This window comes from Panthera pardus, unplaced genomic scaffold, assembly GCF_024362965.1.
Source record: "Panthera pardus isolate Hobbes unplaced genomic scaffold, ASM2436296v1 HiC_scaffold_11, whole genome shotgun sequence".
In the NCBI taxonomy this organism is placed as follows: domain Eukaryota; kingdom Metazoa; phylum Chordata; class Mammalia; order Carnivora; family Felidae; genus Panthera; species Panthera pardus.
The window spans coordinates 89,576,467-89,594,262 of NW_026526666.1; the positions used below are offsets into that span (position 1 = coordinate 89,576,467).

The 17,796-nt window shown below is 42.0% G+C and overlaps 1 protein-coding gene across 10 annotated transcripts in view; it reads left to right on the plus strand.

Annotated features, from left to right (window-relative positions):
- Positions 1–17,796, plus strand: part of LUZP1 (leucine zipper protein 1) — a 101,549-nt gene that overhangs the window by 62,490 nt on the left and 21,263 nt on the right. For 7 of the 10 annotated variants that reach the window (XM_053898820.1, XM_053898821.1, XM_019461742.2 and 4 more), the window contains exons 2-3: positions 5,086–5,192; positions 10,098–10,187. The exons of 2 other annotated variants lie outside the window; for them this stretch is intronic. The gene's annotated coding sequence lies outside the window, so the exon portion shown is untranslated. The remainder of the gene's footprint in view (positions 1–5,085; positions 5,193–10,097; positions 10,188–17,796) is intronic. One more of the 10 variants, XM_019461747.2, reaches the window with a different exon arrangement.

Consider the following 17,796-nt stretch of genomic DNA (forward strand, 5'->3'; position numbering starts at 1 on the left):
CCAGTAGGGTTACTATGAAGATTGAATTAGGTAATAAAAGCACTTTCAGTTTCTTTCTCCTTAGACTGGTTGTTGTGACTTTGCTGTTTACATTTGCCATTACCTGGTCTAATCCTTTGGGCCCCTTGGTATCCTAATTATAGACTTCCAGAGGTTAAAGGGAGCCAGCATGTTCTTCTGATTTAGCCAACTTTCTAAAGCAGGTCTAAAACCAGCAATTTTAGACATGTGGTTCTATTGCTAAACCCCACAAACACGGGCTAATTGCAAGGAAGCCTAGTCTCAATTATAGCCTACTTGTTAGAAAAGGAAACAGCGGACAGGTGGCAGTCCTTGAGGGTCTGCTTTTAAATAGATGTCCTAATCGCAAACTAGTCTTATCAATTGTTTATTAATAAATGCTTCCATAGTGTTTGAAAGTTCTTAAATCCTTTCTTTCTAATTCTAATCTTGTTTATACTCTTGGTTCTTTGTTAAGTAAGGTTTCTTTGGTAAGGTGGAAAAAGCCCTGAAGCTCAAAGATGGGATTACTGGATTCTAGTCCTGTCTCTGTTATTAGCTTCCTAAAAGAGTCACAGGTCTTAATCTGTTTGCTCATCTGTTGTAGGGGGGATAAGAGTATCTGCCTTCTTATCCCAAGAGTTACACGGATAAAAAAGTTATATCCTGGGAGAATTAGACCTTATTTTAGCAGCCCTCCATCATAGATGGGTATTGAAATCTGTTATTAACATAATTTAAGAATTAATAACAAGACTCTTAATTTATTCTTTAACAAATTGAATAATTGAGATATTCTAATAAATCAAATGAGTTGGCATGTCTCCACTTTTGCCTTTTGGGATCTATTACGGTTTTTTCAGGGGCAGACGGAAACAGCATGGGTAAGGGTTCATACATGTTGTTATTGGAAAGGGCCTTAAATATCATGTCGTCTGAGTTTTTTGTTCAACTGATGAAGCTAAGGCCCAGGGAGTATAAAAGTCATGTCTGAGGTGTCAGTGGTTGAACTTCCTGTCCAAGGCTCTTCACCCTAAGAGGCACCTCTTCTTTTTACCAGTTTCTCACTTGCTCTGTACCCTTCTCCCTCGTGGGCAGGTGGGATGTGTGGGAGGGGGATGAGAAGAAGGCAAGGCTTTCAGACATCTCTTCTGCAGGTTATGTTTTTCCCTCTGCTTTTACCTGGAATGTCTTGAACTCCAACATGAAATGACCTGAGTGCAGGAAGCTGGTCAGGTATGGCATTCAGGTTAGCTGCTTTTATCAACCGGGTGGCACCAGGTTGGCTCTCACCAAGCTGCTGGCACTCTTCAGCCTCAAACCCACTGATTGGTCACACTTCATCCTTCTATCGGCCCATTTACAGGTTGGCTTTTTGGTGAAGAGATTGCACAGGGCAGAAGAAAAACATTAAATCCCTCCTCATTTTTCTCCTGCCTGAGAATGTTGCTTCAGCAATTCCAGGTGAAAAAATGATGGTCTCCTTGCCTCTCAGTAGATACAATGGGGCACCAGATTTGACTCCTAGGACTTCGGATATTATGGTTATCTCCGGTTTAAATTTTTATCCTGCCCTCTCATTTTCCACCTTCACACTTTGTTCTTTGCTTATATCTGGAAGACCTCAAAAAGTTAATTAGTAGATATGAGGGGTGGCCTGCTCCAACAGAATTGCAGGTTAATGGTATCTCTGTGATCCTTAGTTATTCTGGGTCTCTCTGGTATCAGTTTTTCTGGTAACAGAAAGTAATCACTGTATACTCAGGTGAAGAGCTGAGGATGGTTCTTCTAGAGACTGCAGATGACCCAGAGTTTTTCACTTTGGATAATTTCTGTTTGTAGATTTCATGAACTCTTTTCTCTGTCATCTCCATTCTGTTCTTAAGCTCATTCAGAGGATTTTTGTTGTTGTTTCAGGTGCTATAATTTCTGTTCTGAAACTTCCACTTTCAGAAAAAAAATGCAGTTTCTCTGCTTAGCTATAATTTCTGTTTTAATATCCTTGTCAAATAATTCCAGTATTTGGGTCATCTTGGAGTTGCCCTCTGCTAATTGTCTTTTCCCTTGCAAATGGCTGTAGTTTTTCTAGTTCTTTATGTAATTTGGGGTTGTCTCCTGAACATGAATGCATGTAAATGTTATGCTGTGGAGACACTGATTTCTGTTGACGTTTTTATTTTAGCAGGCAATTAACTCAGACTCAAAACTGCCAGGTTTGTCTCCCCTGCAGGGGTGGCTGTTCAGATCTCAGTCGTTCTTTTGCCCTTGACTGAGGTGCTTGGGTCCCACCCTGTGCATGCACAGTGCAGGGGTCAGCTAGAGATTTGGACAGAGTTCATACTCAACACCTGGGACTTTGCTTCTCTGGCTCTCTTCTTTCTTCCCATTATCTGTGGCTGCTCTGGGCACTGTCTTATGGTTCCTCCAGAGAGAAAGTCTAGGGTTTGTTTTTTGACTGGCAGTGTAGCTGGATAGCTCTCTGGGGAAAGCTCCAAAAATGGAGAATTCATCCCATCCCCACCCCTTCTACCAGTTTTTGACTTCCCTCCAAAATCTGCCAGCCTTTGTTCACTTCAGACAGATAGTTTTTTTTGGCATTTTATCCAGAGTTTATGTTATCTGTTGGGGGATCATGCTGGAACCACAATTTCCTACTTGCATTTCTATCCATTATGAAAGTATTTTGGGAACAAAAGTGATACATATTTAAGAGAGCTTCATTCTTCAGCCATCAAATAAGGATGGGCTCATTTTCAGTATGGCTCATGGTGAATTCAACCATGCTCACTTTAACATGCTTTGCAACCTGAGATCAGTCTCTTCTCCATGAGACTCACTTTCTCCTCTGGTAGATGAGGCAGTTAGACTCTGCATGATCTGTTAGGGTCCTTTCATCTCTGCTTCTAGACAGAGACAGACACACCCACCCATACCCATACTACCACCACTGTCTTCACTAGAAGTTAACAAGAAGGAGCAGAAGAGGTGCCAGAAGGAAGGGGTGTGGGTGGATCTCCCAGGGTGGAAAGCTCTCTGAAGGGGCAGCACTAAAGAGCCTGAGGGTATTTACAGTCATCCTCTTGTTCTGGGGACACAGGGTCAGTATGCCAAGGATGCAAGAAGTAAAGGAAAGAAAGAAGTCATTTGCTCCTTACTTCCATCCCTTAGAAATAAGGACAGAATGTAGACAGTTGAAAACAAATCAGGATCGTCAGGAGTTCCTGTTCATCTGATTTTGGGCAGAGCATACTATCCTGTTTTGAAGAGAATAGCCCCCTGGGCCTTAGTAATATGCCAGGAAATGTGGCAAGAGATGGGGGAGGCAGTAGCTTTCGCAGGGCTGCTGCTGTCATTGTTACGGCTGAGTAGAGACAGACCAGATGTATGTGGGCATTTTTTGGAGTTCAGAATTCTTATGTAGGAGAGGTTCTAGGCTGTGGAGAGGAAAGTGTGTCTAAGGTGGGTGGAGAGGGGAAAAGAGACAGCTGTTGGGTAAGGGGCAGGGCTGAAGGTCTGTGCACCAGTTCTGAAGCTGTTTCAATAATTAAAATAGCTGTTTAAGTACATTAAATACTTTTTAAAAAGTGTGTGTGAGGGGAGGGTATTTGGAGAGAGCTAAAACTTCTCCCACATCCACTCAAGCCATTCCTTGGGTGCTGACCCTGGTATAGATCTTTTTTCCTACTTTTTTTTTTTTTTCTAGTTTCGTTGCTTGTCCCTAATTCTTTTCTGGTCTACTGGCTTGAGTGTTCAAGGCCCTCATCTTTCTTTTAAAGCCATTTAAAAAAACCTATCATTTGATTATCTCTCCATTTTAATTCTAAACCGTCTTGCATTGCTCTGTAGGAGCATAGAGGTGGGGTGGACTCTACTATATATATGTAATGGGTTTGGTAGTGGAGGTGTGGAAATGAGATTAAAGGGACCAACAGTTTGGAAGAAGGTCACATGGTGGCCTGTGTGATGTGTAAGGGAGGTATGGGCAGTTGTGAGAAATAAGGGGGATAGTTTGCATATAAGACCAGGTATAGATGCTTTACTTCCAGGTTAGAAGGTATCTTTCCATTCTTTGGCAGGACTTGGATGGACAGAAGTTTGCCCCAGATCTTCCACCTCCAGTAATTCTTTTGAAATTTTAGGGGTAATGTTTGGTGGGTTAGTAGACTTTTTTGGGTCTCCTGTAGAATGCTCATTACAAAACCAGAGGGTAAGTTTGCAGACAGAGATGCAATGCTTGGTTCTAATTGGTATTAGGTGGTTCGGGGCCCTTTGGAGAACCACATCTAGAAGGCAACCCAGTGACAGTCAGCCTGGTGAAGGGGCTTTTGTGTTAGACAGATGTGGGTTTAAGGCCTGATTACCATTTATTTGCAAGCTGTAAGACCTTGGACCAGTCACTTGACTTCTTGAAATTTAGATTCTTTATTAGGGGGCAATATTATTGTCTCAAAAAATTTTTTTTAATGTTTATTTTTTGAGAGAGAGAGAGAGAGAGAGAGAGAGAGCGAGCACGAGAGGGGGAGGGGCAGAGAGAGAGGGAGATGCAGAGTCCGAAGCAGGCTCCAGGCTCTGAGCTGTCAGCACAGAGCCCCAGTGTGGGACTCGAACCCATGAATCGCGAGATCACGACCTGAGCCAGTCAGACACTTGACTGGTTGAGCCGCCAAGGTGCCCGTGTATAATACTGTCTTGTGTACAACATAAAACATATTGCCTCGGGTGTGGTAGGTACTCCACAGATGTTTGGGGTTTTTTTCTTACCCATTTTCTAGAACATTTTATTTTTAGTAGATTCCTGGCTTTTACCCTAAACAGTTGGGTGACTCACCCTTTCCAAGTTTGTTTCTTTCCATAAATCAAGGGCATCTAACTGGTTGATTTCAAAGATCCTTCTCAAGCTGTAAGATGTCATAAGTTTTTAGACTATTGGGAAATGTATAGGTGTGTTAATTTAAGAAAGACTGTGTAGTCTCCCTTGAGACCATATCATCTGATAGGAAAAGGAAAGTCTTCTCTCCCCTCAGTTCGGTCTTGGTGCAATTCACATTTTACCTATCTCTTACTTTCTGTTTATATTCTGTCCAGGTCAAGAGGCAACTGCCATTGAAAGATAGTGAGTGCCTGTTTCTAAGACAGCAAAGTATCAGGAGAGCCCCCAGAAGCATTAACGGAAAGCTTAAATTACCTAAATGGTAAGTATGTTGTACAGCAAAACCTGGCCACACTGATAGAATTGGATGGTGTCTGAAGTCTCTACAATTTGTGCAGCGTTGCAGGAAAGGGAGAAAAGTTAATATTTGTTGATGACCTATTATGAACCAAACACAGTGCTAAGTACTTAATGTGTTTTCTGATGTAATCAACCAGCCAGCCAGCCTAACCTTGCATTTGGTCAACAACTTTCAGAAATAGGCCTCACTACCACTTATTGAATACTTACTGTATGCCAGGCACCTACCACTTATTGAATACTTACTGTATGCCAGGCATGGTCCTTTTTGACATCTGTTATCTCCCTTAGCATTTACACCAGCCTTATGAGGTAAGTGCTGTTATTTTTGCCATGAGGAAATGAACCTGGAGAAGTTAAAGAACTTCCAAGTTCACACAGGGAGTAAATGGGAGGACTGGATTTCAACCCTGGGTTATTTTCGTTGTACTGTAATGTTTCTTTTGAGAAAGTTACTTTTTTTTTTGGTTGAGACAGTGACTTAATCTTTAAAAAGCAAAGCAAAATAAACAAATGAAAGATCCTTTTGATTGACAACTAGCTCCTTTTCCTAGCCTTTCTGGATTCTGTGTGCCAGTTATTTTATTGGTTGTTGTTGACCAAGGTGGAGAGCACTAATGAAATAGAAGCAGCTCGCACAGTGCATGGCCAGAGGCCCTTACCTAGTGGTTTTGGTCACCAGTGGTAGCTGGTTAATAGCTAGAGAAAAGTTCTCTGGACAGGCAAAGCAATGGGGCAGCTGCAAAATGAGTCTGGGAACTGGGTTCTAGGGATGGTTGTGGTGGGACATAGGAAAGGGATCTCAGCAAGGCCTCTCACTGTCAGGGTGGCCCCTCCTGGGAAAGGGGCACATTAGATATAGCTCAGGCTCTTAAAGGGGTGGGAAACTTTGAGGCAAACTCTGTTAACTGGTTCAGGATTCTTGTTCTATTCCTTTCCCTGGGGCATTTTTCCTACCTCAGGGAACTGGGTTATGACACTCATTTCTGGTTGGGTAGTGTGAACAATCATTTGTTCATTGATCTTTCTGATGGTGTTATAGTCTCTTTATCGAAGCACCAATTTTTTTGTATGTCTCAAGTTTTTATTTAAATTCTAGTTAGTTAACATATAGTGTAATATTAGTTTTAGGAGTAGAATTTAGTAATTGATCACTTACATATAACACCCAGTTCTTATTACAACAGTGCCCTCCTTAGTACCTGTCACTCATTTAACCCATCTCCCTGCCCACCTCCCCTCCAGCTAGCCTAAGTTTGTTCTCTGTAGTTAAGCAGCAATGTTTTCTAATAGACTTCATGAATTTGACAGAGTGGGTAATCATTTTTTTTCAACAAAACTCATTACACGTACCTATTGTACATAGAGTATTTTATTATATATACTGGGGCTTGTGTTCTGATGGTAAAAATTGACGACTTAACTACATGCTTAGTACAATTCTTAGAGCTAGCCAGCTCTAAACAAAATGCTAATATAGCACTAAACAGAAAAAGTCCTTGTTCTCAAGGATTATATCCTGAAGGGTAGAAACATTAAAAAAAAAAAAAAAAAAAAAAAAAGAGAGAGTAACTAGATACAAATAAACTAGTAAGTAGATAAATAATGTCCACTAGGCGATATGTGCCCAGAAGAATAAAAGCAGGGTAAGGTAGTCAAGTGATAAGGAGCCTGGGGTCATTGCTCCTTTATGTAAGATCAGGGAAGGCCTCTGATGAGGTGACAATTTAAGCCATTCTGAAAGAGGTGAGGAATCCAGCCAGGGATATCTGGGAGAAAAACATCCCAGGCAGAGGGAACAACAAGTGTAAAAGCCCCGATGTATGATGTGACTTGTCATGTCCTTCACAAGGAGGCCAGTGGGGCTGCCGTGGAGTGGTAGGGAAAGAGTAGTAGGAGTCAGGGGAGAGAAGCAGCGGGACCCAGAGTAGGTAGGTGCTCAGAGCTAGTGTAAGACCTTTGGAGTGCATTTTATTCTAAATGAGATGGGGGAGCCACTGGAGAGTCAGAGTAGAGGAGTGACAAGAATTGACTTAGTTTTTTTTTAATTTTTTTTTTTTTAAATTTTTAATTTTTGAGAGAGATAGTGCATGAGCAGGAGAGGGGCAGAGAGAGAAGGGGACAGAGAATCCCAAGCAAGCTCCACGCTGACAGCAGAGAGCCCAATGCAGGGCTTGAACTCACAAACCGTGAGATTATCACCTGAGCCAAAGTCAAATGCTCAACTGATGGAGCCACCCAGGTGCCCCAAATTGACTTATTTTTTGAGAGGCTTAGACTGGTTGCTGTGGGAGAATAGACTGGGGGGTGGGGGAAGGTGGGGAAAGGTAGGCAGTGTAAAGCGTAGAGACCACTTTTGCAGTGATCAGTATAGTCTAGGGGAGGGATGATGGCTTGGACTAGGGTCGTAGGGTGCATAGCCAGGAAGTAATGGATTTTGGACATATTTTGAAGGTATGGTCAACTAATTCTCCCTGTAGAGATGTTTTTGTTTTTGTTTAGTTTATTTTTCAGAGAGTGTGCAAGTGTGGGAAGGGGCAGAGAAATGGGGAGAGAGGATCTGAAGTGGTCTCTGTGCTGATAGCTGAGTCTGATGCAGGGCTTGAACTCACATGTTGTGAGATCATGACCTGAGCCAAAATCAAGAGTCGGATGCTTAACCGACTAAGCCACTCAGGTGCCCCTAGAGTTGTTTGATTTATCTGGACTTAACGTCTAGGTCACATGGGTTTGAGGGTATCATTGGAAACTTGACAGTGATCCCTGGTTAAATTCTAAAACTGACTGAGCAAAGGATGAGAACACAGTGTGTCCTAGAAGCCACTTGTGTTCACTAAGTAAGTTATGTTAACTGATAACAATTCTTTGTTTTCTTTAAGCTCTGCCTTGATTTTATTTAAACTATAAAAGCAGGACAAGTTTATTATAGAAATATAGAAAGTAAAGATTAATGGGAAAAAACTCAAACTACCCCTATATAATTACTACATAACATTTTGATGTATATCAGGACAGTCCAGTTTTGAGAAGATTCTAGGCTGGGTGGTCAGGAATATGCTAAAAAAATAACACATCCTAATTGCTAAAATTAGGTATTTAACATTTTCTCATGCGATCCCAAGACAAAATTTTGGGCTGGCTTGCATGCACGTATTGTAGAAGTATCAATAATGGATCAACGTTTATCAAGAGGGGCTGTTTTTTGTGGCATTCTGGATAGCTGTTCTTGGTTATATTTTGTTTAACTGCTTGAACATAAGTTTGGATGAAGATACAGAAAAGATGTGCCTATCATATTTACAGTGAATGTTTCTAAGCTGGAATGTGTAGAAATATTTAGACAATTGAAACTACTGATTGAAACTAACTTTCAAGTTAAAGTGTGAAAAATAGTAAATAATTTGAGCTAAAACTTACATAACACTTAAGATGAACTGGGTACTAATCTAAGCACTTCACGTATTAACTCATTTACACTGACAGTAACCCTTTAAGGTTGGTATTGAAGCGTAGAGAAGTCAGGTAACTTATCCAAGGACACATAGCTAGTAAGTGGCAAAATCAAGGTTTGAACTTGTTTGGCTCCAGTGTCTGTAATCTTTAATCTTTGTACCATACTGCCTACAAAAGATCTAAGAAATAAGTTCTATACTTAAGTTATTAAAATTAGATTTAATAGCAGTTTATTTAAAAAAAAATCACGGAAACTACACACTGGTAGTGTGACTGCCAGATTAGCTCATGCAGTCTTAAGCTTCATTATTAAAACTGGATTAACCAGGTCATCTTTCAAATCCTCCCCCACCCCTTTACCCCACTGCTACTGTCTTAGTTCAGGCCCCTATTCTATCTTCTTGCCTTGACTATTGTAATATAGCTCCCTAGTTTGTCATGTCAGAATGTTCTTTCACAAATGCAGTTCTGATTGTGTTGCTCTCTTGCTTAAATCCGTTTGTTCAAAGCAGCTTGCAAATTTGCTTCCCATGTCCACTTGTAGGCATGTAGTATGTTTTGGAGGGTCTGTACAGGGTGTTCTTTTTATTTATTTATTTATTTTATTTATTTATTTAATTTGTTTTTAGAGAGAGAGGATGAGCAGGGGAGGGGGGCAGAGGGAGAGAGAGAGAGGGAGAGAGAGAGAATCTTAAGCAGGCTTCACACTGTCAGCATGGAGCCGGAAGCAGGGCTCAATCCCACCACCCTGGGATCATGACCTGAGCTGGAATCAAGAGTCGGATGCTCAACCAACTGAGCCATCCAGGCGTCTGTTTTATTTCCTTTTTGAATGAGTTGGCTACATATAAGAGATTCATATAAAAGTAGAACATGATCTCCCATTAGCTATTGTGTGACCAGGCCCCTGTCATCATTAACATTATTGGCCTGATCTCTTTGGCATTTGCACTTGCAACCTTTGGCATAAAGGCTAAGTACTTTCTTTTAAAAAAATTTTTTTTTTTAATGTTTACTCATTTTTGAGAGAGAGACAAAGCATGAGTGGGGGAGGAGTAGAGCGAGAGGGAGACACAGAATCTGAAGCAGGCTCCAGGCTCTGAACTGTCAGCACAGAGCCCAACGCGGGGCTCGAACCCACGAACCGCGAGATCATGACCTGAGCCAAAGTCAGATGGTTAACCGACTGAGCCACCCAGGCGCTCCCCTCCCCCCCACCGGCTGCCTTTTAAAAAAAAAAATTTTTTTTTAATGTTTATTCATTTTTGAGAGAGAAGGCTAAGTGCTTTCTTGAATGGGGTACCCAGATCTGAAAATTCCTTAGATGTAGTTTGGTCAGTACAGGATACAGTCAGACTTAACCTTCATTTAATCTACCACACATTTATAAGGTTCCTGCCTTGCTCCATCACAGTATTCAGTGCCCACGTCAGGAAAATAAAGATGACACAGTCCCTGCTCTCCGAACTTAGAGCCCAGTAGAGGAATACAGTTATATGACCAAGTAAGTATCATGGGTACAGTGATGGAAGTATTTACAAAGCTTACGGGGGTGCATATTGTTGTGGGAGGGGCTGTCTGAAAAAGCTTGAGAGAACAGGTCCTGCTGTGAAAGATGTTCACCATGGGAATGGGGTGGAGGAGGCTGGAAGGAAGAGGATAGGGGTGAAAGCGCAATCCTAAACTTGTTCCTGAAACACCACCACCTCAGCCTGTGCACTTGCTGTGAGATTTCAAGGGTGTCTATGTTGCGCCCTGTCTGCACTCTGGCCTTACCTGCTCTGTTCCTCCCCTTTTGCCTCTTCACTCAGTCCTGCTGCATTAAAGTTCCCCAAATGCAGTGATGTTTTGTTCCCTCTGTCTCCCTCCCCTCCTTTCCCCTCTTCCCTTCCTCCCTCCTTCTTTCTTTGCTTTCTGTAAATAATTATTTTATACCCTTTCTGTACCAGAAACTGTTCAAAGTGCTGAAGAGACAGCAGTAAAAAACAGCTACAGATAAGAAAAACCATGTTTCTGACCTCATGGGTCTTAAATTCTAGTAAAAAGAGACAGTAATCAAGTGGTTAAGTGTGCTTTAAAAAAAAAAAAGAAAAAGTCTTGGAGCTGTCCAGAGGTGGAGTGAGTTGCCTTGGGAAGAAATGAGTGTCCTTCCCGTCTTTAGAAGTATTTGAACAGGAGCTAAATGGCTACTTGTGAGGTACCTTCTGCATTGACTAGGAGGTGGGAACAGACGGTCTTTGACTCCTTTCCCACCTAGATAATCTCTCTCTGTGCTCCTTGGGCTACTAACTTTTGAAGTTTGCATATCTAAGACATGTGAATTTGTGATGCTGGGAAAAATAATTTAGGCCCAGCAATGAAATAGAAGCGCTCAAGAGGAAGTGCTGTGACATGGATAGCCTAAGGGCTTAAGACAGGTGACTAGAAATGGTTGGGAGAGGGCTGCTTAAAAATAGTCTTCCCATTTTCCGTTTGATCAGGGGTTGGCAAATGGTGGTCCACGGGCCCACTGCCTGTTTTTGTAAATAAAGTTGGATGGAACACAGCTCATACATTGTGTACGGTTGTTTCATGCTACAAGGACAGACCTCCAACTTGGGTCTTCTGAAGCCTGAACTATTTACTATTAAACTAAGTTGTATACTTCTATGTATACTATCAAACTTTTCAAGATTGAAGTATAATTAACATGCAATGTTATATTAGTTTCAGGTGTACCACATATTGATTCAGCAATTCTACTCCGTGCTTATGATGATGGATACTGTCAAACTCTAAAGACAAAGTTTGTCGACCCCCTATCTTCAATGACTGTTGGGAACAGGAAGTGTGAATCATGACAGCTATGTTAGGGGGAAAGGGCAGGGCAAGTTTGATTATGTTCTATTTCAGACTTTCCTGGTCCGGTGGGACAGGAAGAAGAGCCAGCCTCCAAAATGCTAGATAGGGCCATTTGGAACTGGGTTCAAGAACTTTGGCAGAAAGGAGCCCTGAATGAGAGAGAATTGATGCCGTATCTTTCTCATGTGAATGGGAACTCAGCTAGACACTGGTGTGGAGGGCAAGTTGGCATTAAAGGATGGGACCACCCTTGCCTCTTTTCCCTTTCCTATGATTCCTGAGGTTTAATATCAACAATTTTTTTCCCCAGAATCCACCCTTGGGCACAATTAGTCACTTCTTCTGAGCTTCCAGTGCAACATACATCAAGTGGTAAAATGTGCTAAGTGAAAAAAGTATGGTAAGAGGACTGGAAGCAAAAGGATGGGTGTTGTATTGTGTGTGACTGTCAGGGAGGCTTCTTCATTATTGTTTTATAATTAGCTCTCTCTTTCTGATGACTTAAAGGCAAGGGTTAGGTCTTGATAATCTTATAGCACTTGGCAAAACGCTAGGTGCATCTTAGATGTTCTATAGGTGTCTACAAATGAATTTTATCTGGATAAACATACTGTTACTAGGGCATGTGGGAGGTACTGGGAAGAGAGGCATCTGCCCCTCGCCTTTGGATGGTCCTGGAGATAGCAAAGCCATTTCTTTCTCTGGCTATGCGTAGGGCCAAAAGGTTAGAGAAAAGTGGCACTCTAACTCCATTTTTGATCAAATTTCTTGTTTTCTCTGGGCAGAAGGGCTGCTTTTAGTGAGAGGCTATTTCTAGGAGGATGTTGCCTGGTGAAACTTACCTTAGGTATGCATAGGACTTTTCAGAGCCCTTTATAGCCAACTTGTTATTGTTGTTGTTGTTGTTGTTGTGTGGTAGGTGAGGTTGGTATTTGTTCATTTGCTCAGAGGAGGGCGCTGGGGCACAGAGATTATTGATTTGGCCAACAGAGTAACATTCTCAAAATAATATGGACTGTGGAAGTAGACTTGGGTTCAACATCTGGCTTTCCTCCTTGCCAGCTGTGTGACATTAGGAGTTCAAAGGTTCCTATCCCATAACATTTTTGTGGAGACTGAATAGAATAATAGTAATAGCTACTGCTTGTTGTGACTTACGGGCAAGGCATTCTGCTAAGTCCTTTACATCCCTGGGGATTACCATACTTGTATGGAAGAGAAAGCCTTAGGTGATTTAAGAAAAAGTAAAGGGTAGATCTGAGGTTCCGAGAGAAAGCATGTGAATTAAGTACTTAATATATTGTCTACAGTACAGTAGTGCTCCATTGGTGGTTGTCCTCTGTACCTTTTTGTTATTGGTCTGTGAATAATCAGAACTCCTCACTTTGTAAAAATGCTTAAGAGTTTCCAGGCAGGTGTTTGTACACAATGGGAAGAATTCTGGATAGTCAGGAGACTAAAGTCCTTACCTTTTCTGAGTTGCTAGAGAAACCACAGTATTTACTTCTGAATCTCAGTTTCTTCATTTTTAAAGTAAGGGGATTGGGCCAAATAGGTGGTCTTATTTTGTAAGTTTTTTTTTTAAGTTTATTTATTCTGAGAGAGAGAGAGAGAGAGAGAACGAGCACAAGCAGGGAGGGAAGGGGCAGAGAGAGAGGGAGAGAGAGAGAATCCCAAGCAGGCTTCCTGCCATCAGCGTGGAGCCTGATGTGGGGCTTGCACCCACAACTGCGAGATCATGACCTGAGCGGAAACCAGGAGTTGGACGCTTAACTGACTGAGCCACCCAGGCCTCCTAAGGTGGTTTTATTTTAAACGAAAGTGGTGGGGTTCTTTCTTTACTGTCATATTGGGGAAACCCAGTATGTTAAAAAGCTAGAAATCGGTTGCGTTGGTTGATGAAAATGAGAGAAGGAGCCTGAAGCTCAGTCTGCTCAAACCTTCTCCCTGTTCTCTCCCCTGCTCCGAATGACCCCTGAGGGGATTTGCTGAGCCCAGATTGAAAACCAGTGGACTGAATGATCTTTTAGCTACACTTTGGCTCTGAAATCCAACTCTAAGGAGTGGAAAAAGATATGGTATAGACCTGAAAGCCCAGAAGGGCAAGTTCAAATGGAAAAGCACCAGGACTGAGACTCTACAGGTGACACTGGGCTTGGGATGAGGTCATTTAGGGCATCACCACAGGACCAGGTATCTGTGCTGCCATATCTGCCAATTGTTTTCACCCTTGTAATCCGTGAGTAGCTTGTTGACATCATTTTTATTGTTTTGTGTTAATGGTTAGTGCCAAAGAGCCGATAAGCCATTTAATAATGGCTCCAGCCATTCAGCCATTCATTCATCAAATTTTACGCATTAAAAATGTACTAGGCTTCCTGCTGGGTACTGAGAATACAGTGGTGAATAAGAAACAAGTTGGAGAAACAAAATGGGTAAATACAGCTTGAATACAGTGTGATGTGTGCTGTGAATGGACCAGTACAGCACACACTGTAAAAGCAAGAAGGAGAAGCCCTGCTTTGCCCTGCAATTTTGGGGAGGAAGTTGCCGCAGAAGATTCCAGGAGGAGGTATTGTCTAAGGTGGCATTTGGAGAAATGAGAAGGATTACCAGTCAAGCTAGTAAAGGCCTGGAGATGATAGAGTGCAAAGTTTGTGGGCTCCAAGAGTGTGGAGCCCACATGGAGTTTGAAGACAAGTTTGACTAGGTAGGCAGGGCCAGATCCTTTGGGGCTTTGCATGCCTTCTTGGGGACTTTGGTCTTTATCCTGAGAGCAATAAGTACTTTGAAAGGATTTTGAGTAGTGGTTTGTGAAACTCCTTCTCTTCACACCTGTAGTAAGTATGTGCTGTATAGTTACTGGGCTTAGCTTTTCCATTTCTAGTGGTGTACTGATTGGTTCATATCGAGTTTTGAACAGAACATATAAAATTGGCACTAAAAGCCAAATGAATAAGCAGTAGGATTTGTGGATTCTGCTAGTTCAGAATTACAATTTATAGATGAGACTATATTAGAGTTTAACATTTCTCTCTTCTGAAAATGGGATTTGTTTATGAAAACTATAGTATAAACTAGTATAACTAAGAGTTGCTGAGGGGAATGTTTCAGTTTGGGGTAAGCTGGGATTTTTTTTAAACAGCTTTATTGAGATCTAATTTATATATCATAAAGTTCATCTCTTTAAAGTGTATAACTTTATGGCTTTCTAGCATATTTACAAGGATAAACTGATTTAAAGTACTTTGTGGACACATCATATATCATTTGTTTTCCAGTAACTACTGTGCCAGTACAGATCCTTTTAAAATTGGTTTATGGCCCGTATTTAGTTCAGCCCTCTATTTCCTTCACCCTGTGTATAGATTGGTAAGGGTTTTGCTTGTTGGTTAGTTTGTTTTTACCATACCACTAGGCAAAAGGCCAAAAACAAATGGCACTTGAAGTAGGAAAAGTGGATGGGAATAAGGGAAAAGGTTTTTTTTTCTTATATAAATATATAAATTTAGGGTTTTTTTTCCCCTTTCCATTTTTTAAAAATATAATTTATTGTCAAATTGGCTTCAACACCCAGTCCTCATCCCAACAAGTGCCCTCCTCAATGCCCAGCACCCACTTTCCCCTCTCTCCACCCCCCATCAACCCTCAGTTTGTTCTTTGTATTTAAGAGTCTCTTATGGTTTGCCTCCCTTCCTCTCTGTATCTTTTCTTCCCCCCTTCCCTTCCCCCATGGTCTTCTGTTAAGTCTCTCAAGATCCATATATGAGTGAAAACATATGATATCTTTCTCTCCCTTCCAGTTTTTTTTTTTTTTTTAAAGTTTATTTATTTATTTTGAGAGCAAGAGAGAGAATGAGCTGGGGAGGGGCAGAGAGGTAGGTGGGCAGAGGATTTGAAGCAGGCTCTGTGCTGACAGCAGCGAGCCCGAAGTGGAGCTTGAGCTCATGATTTGAGTCGAAGTCCGCTTAACTAGCTGGGCCATACAGGTACCCCTCCCCTTCCATTTTTGAGAATGAGAAAGCATATAAACTGGGAAGAGAAGGTTGGGAGACCAAAAGAAGCAAAGATGAGAGGTTAGAGAAGGATGTATCCAGGGAAGCAAAGTGGTGGAGAAATAATCCGGGAGAGGGTAGGATCTCAGAGGCTGAGAGAGGGAGACTGTATTTCCCAAACCTCAGAGGTCTTGGTATTTTTAAGGGCGGTGCATGGGTTCCATCTGGTGGCTGTAGGCTTGCAGTGCAGTCAGTGGAAGGGATCTTGGTGTTGGAGACAAGTGGCTTTTGTCATTTCCACAAATCTTTCCTTTGGCCCTGTGTTTTCTTGTGGGATCATTGATGAATCCATTATTCTCTTTCAAGTGGTAGCTGTTTTTCTATTATGGCTCAGACCACGTTCCTCCCCTCTTTCCCCCTAGTTTTAAATCTAATCTCATCAGACTATAACACCCAGCACCCTTAGTCCTGCTGTCACCTTCTTACACCCCCAGCTCCCCAAATTGCCTCTGATTTCTCAGTGGCTTTAGCTTCTTGTTTAATGTCACTTTTTCCAGCTGTGGTCCTGTTAAATTTATTTTTTTTAATGTTTTATTTATTTTTGAGACAGGGAGAGACAGAGCATGAACAGGGGAGAGTCAGAGAGAGGGAGACACAGAATCTGAAACAGGCTCCAGGCTCTGAGCTGTCAGCACAGAGCCCGACGTGGGGCTCAAACTCACGGACTGCGAGATCATGACCTGAGCCGAAGTTGGCCGCTTAACCGACTGAGCCACCCAGGCGCCCCTCTGGTCCTGTTAATTTGTGGTGCTTTCAATGTACAATTCTGTGGTCCTTGCCTCTCAGTTATTTTTATCTTCCAATGATTTATTTTTTAATTTTTTAAATGTTTGCTTATTTTTGAGAGAGACAGAGACAGAATAGAATGTGAGTAGAGAGAGAGGGAGGCACAGAATCTGAAGCAGGCTCTAGGCTCCGAGCTGTTAGCACAGAGACTGACGCGGGGCTTGAACTCATGAACTGTGAGATCGTGACCTGAGCTGAAGTCGGACACTCAACCAACTGAGCCACTAAGGCGCCCCTCCAGTGATCTTTTTAAAACCCCATCCTGCCCCCAGCATTCGCACAATCATGCTCATCTGTGACCAAAAACTTCAGGTTTTTTATTTTATTTTTTATTAAGACTATCTTAGGGGCACCTGGCTGGCTCAGTTGGTGGAGTGTGCAACTCTTGATCTCGGGCTTGCAAGTTTAAGCCTCACATAGGGTGTAGAGATTACTGTAAAAAATTAAATCTTTAATAAAATCTTTATATTAGAGCATTTTTCGGTTCACAGAAGAAAGGGGAAGGGAAGAGATTCCTTATATACTCCCTGCCTGCCTTTCCCATTATCAACATCCCTCACCAGAGTGGTATATGTTACAACTGATGAACCTCCATTCACACACCATAATTGCCCCAAATCTGTAGTTTATGTTCTGGTTCACTCTTGGTGGTGTACATTCAGTGGGTTTGGACAAATGTATAATGACATGTATCTACCACTGTGGTATCATATAGAGCAGTTTCACTGCCCTAAAAATTCTGTACTCCACTTATTCATACCTTAGTTTTTGACATCAGTTACTGCAACCCCTTGGTAATTTCAGTTCCTGGAGATCGATCCCCCTCTGATTACCGTCTCTTGTCGTTCAAGCTCACTCCCACTAGGACCCTAACTCCAGCAGTCCTTCTGTCCTTGTTGGTACTTTCCATTCATTTGGTCCTATTACATTTTCACTGTTCTTTGTTCTCATTCCTCTTTACTGAATGAGCTTAAGTTCCCTTATACATGCCTGTAATTCCTGTGGCCTTCTCTTGCTTTGTTGAATTCATCAAGTTCCAACCTGGTTCAATGCAACTCTGTCTTCTCTGTGCGTTCATCTGGTCAGCTGAACGAGACTGGTTGTAAAAATACAATCCTTGCTGATTGGTTTCACTTTAAATCCTAACCATGAATTTTAAGTGGGCCTTTAATGTTGCCTGGTGATTGTTCTGTATTTCCCACTCACCTGGCTGACCAGATCTGAAACCTGTAATACTTTACCCACTGACACTTTAAGAGGATGACCTTACTTTCTATTTCAGTGAAGATGCAAAAACCACCTAAAGAGAACTTTACTAGACTCCTGCCACCACACCTGTCTTCCTCTGCCTTGCTGTCTGTCACCATGCATGAACTGTGTTCTCTAGCACTGCTGCTTGTACTTTATGCTAGAGCCCCATTTTCTCTCCTT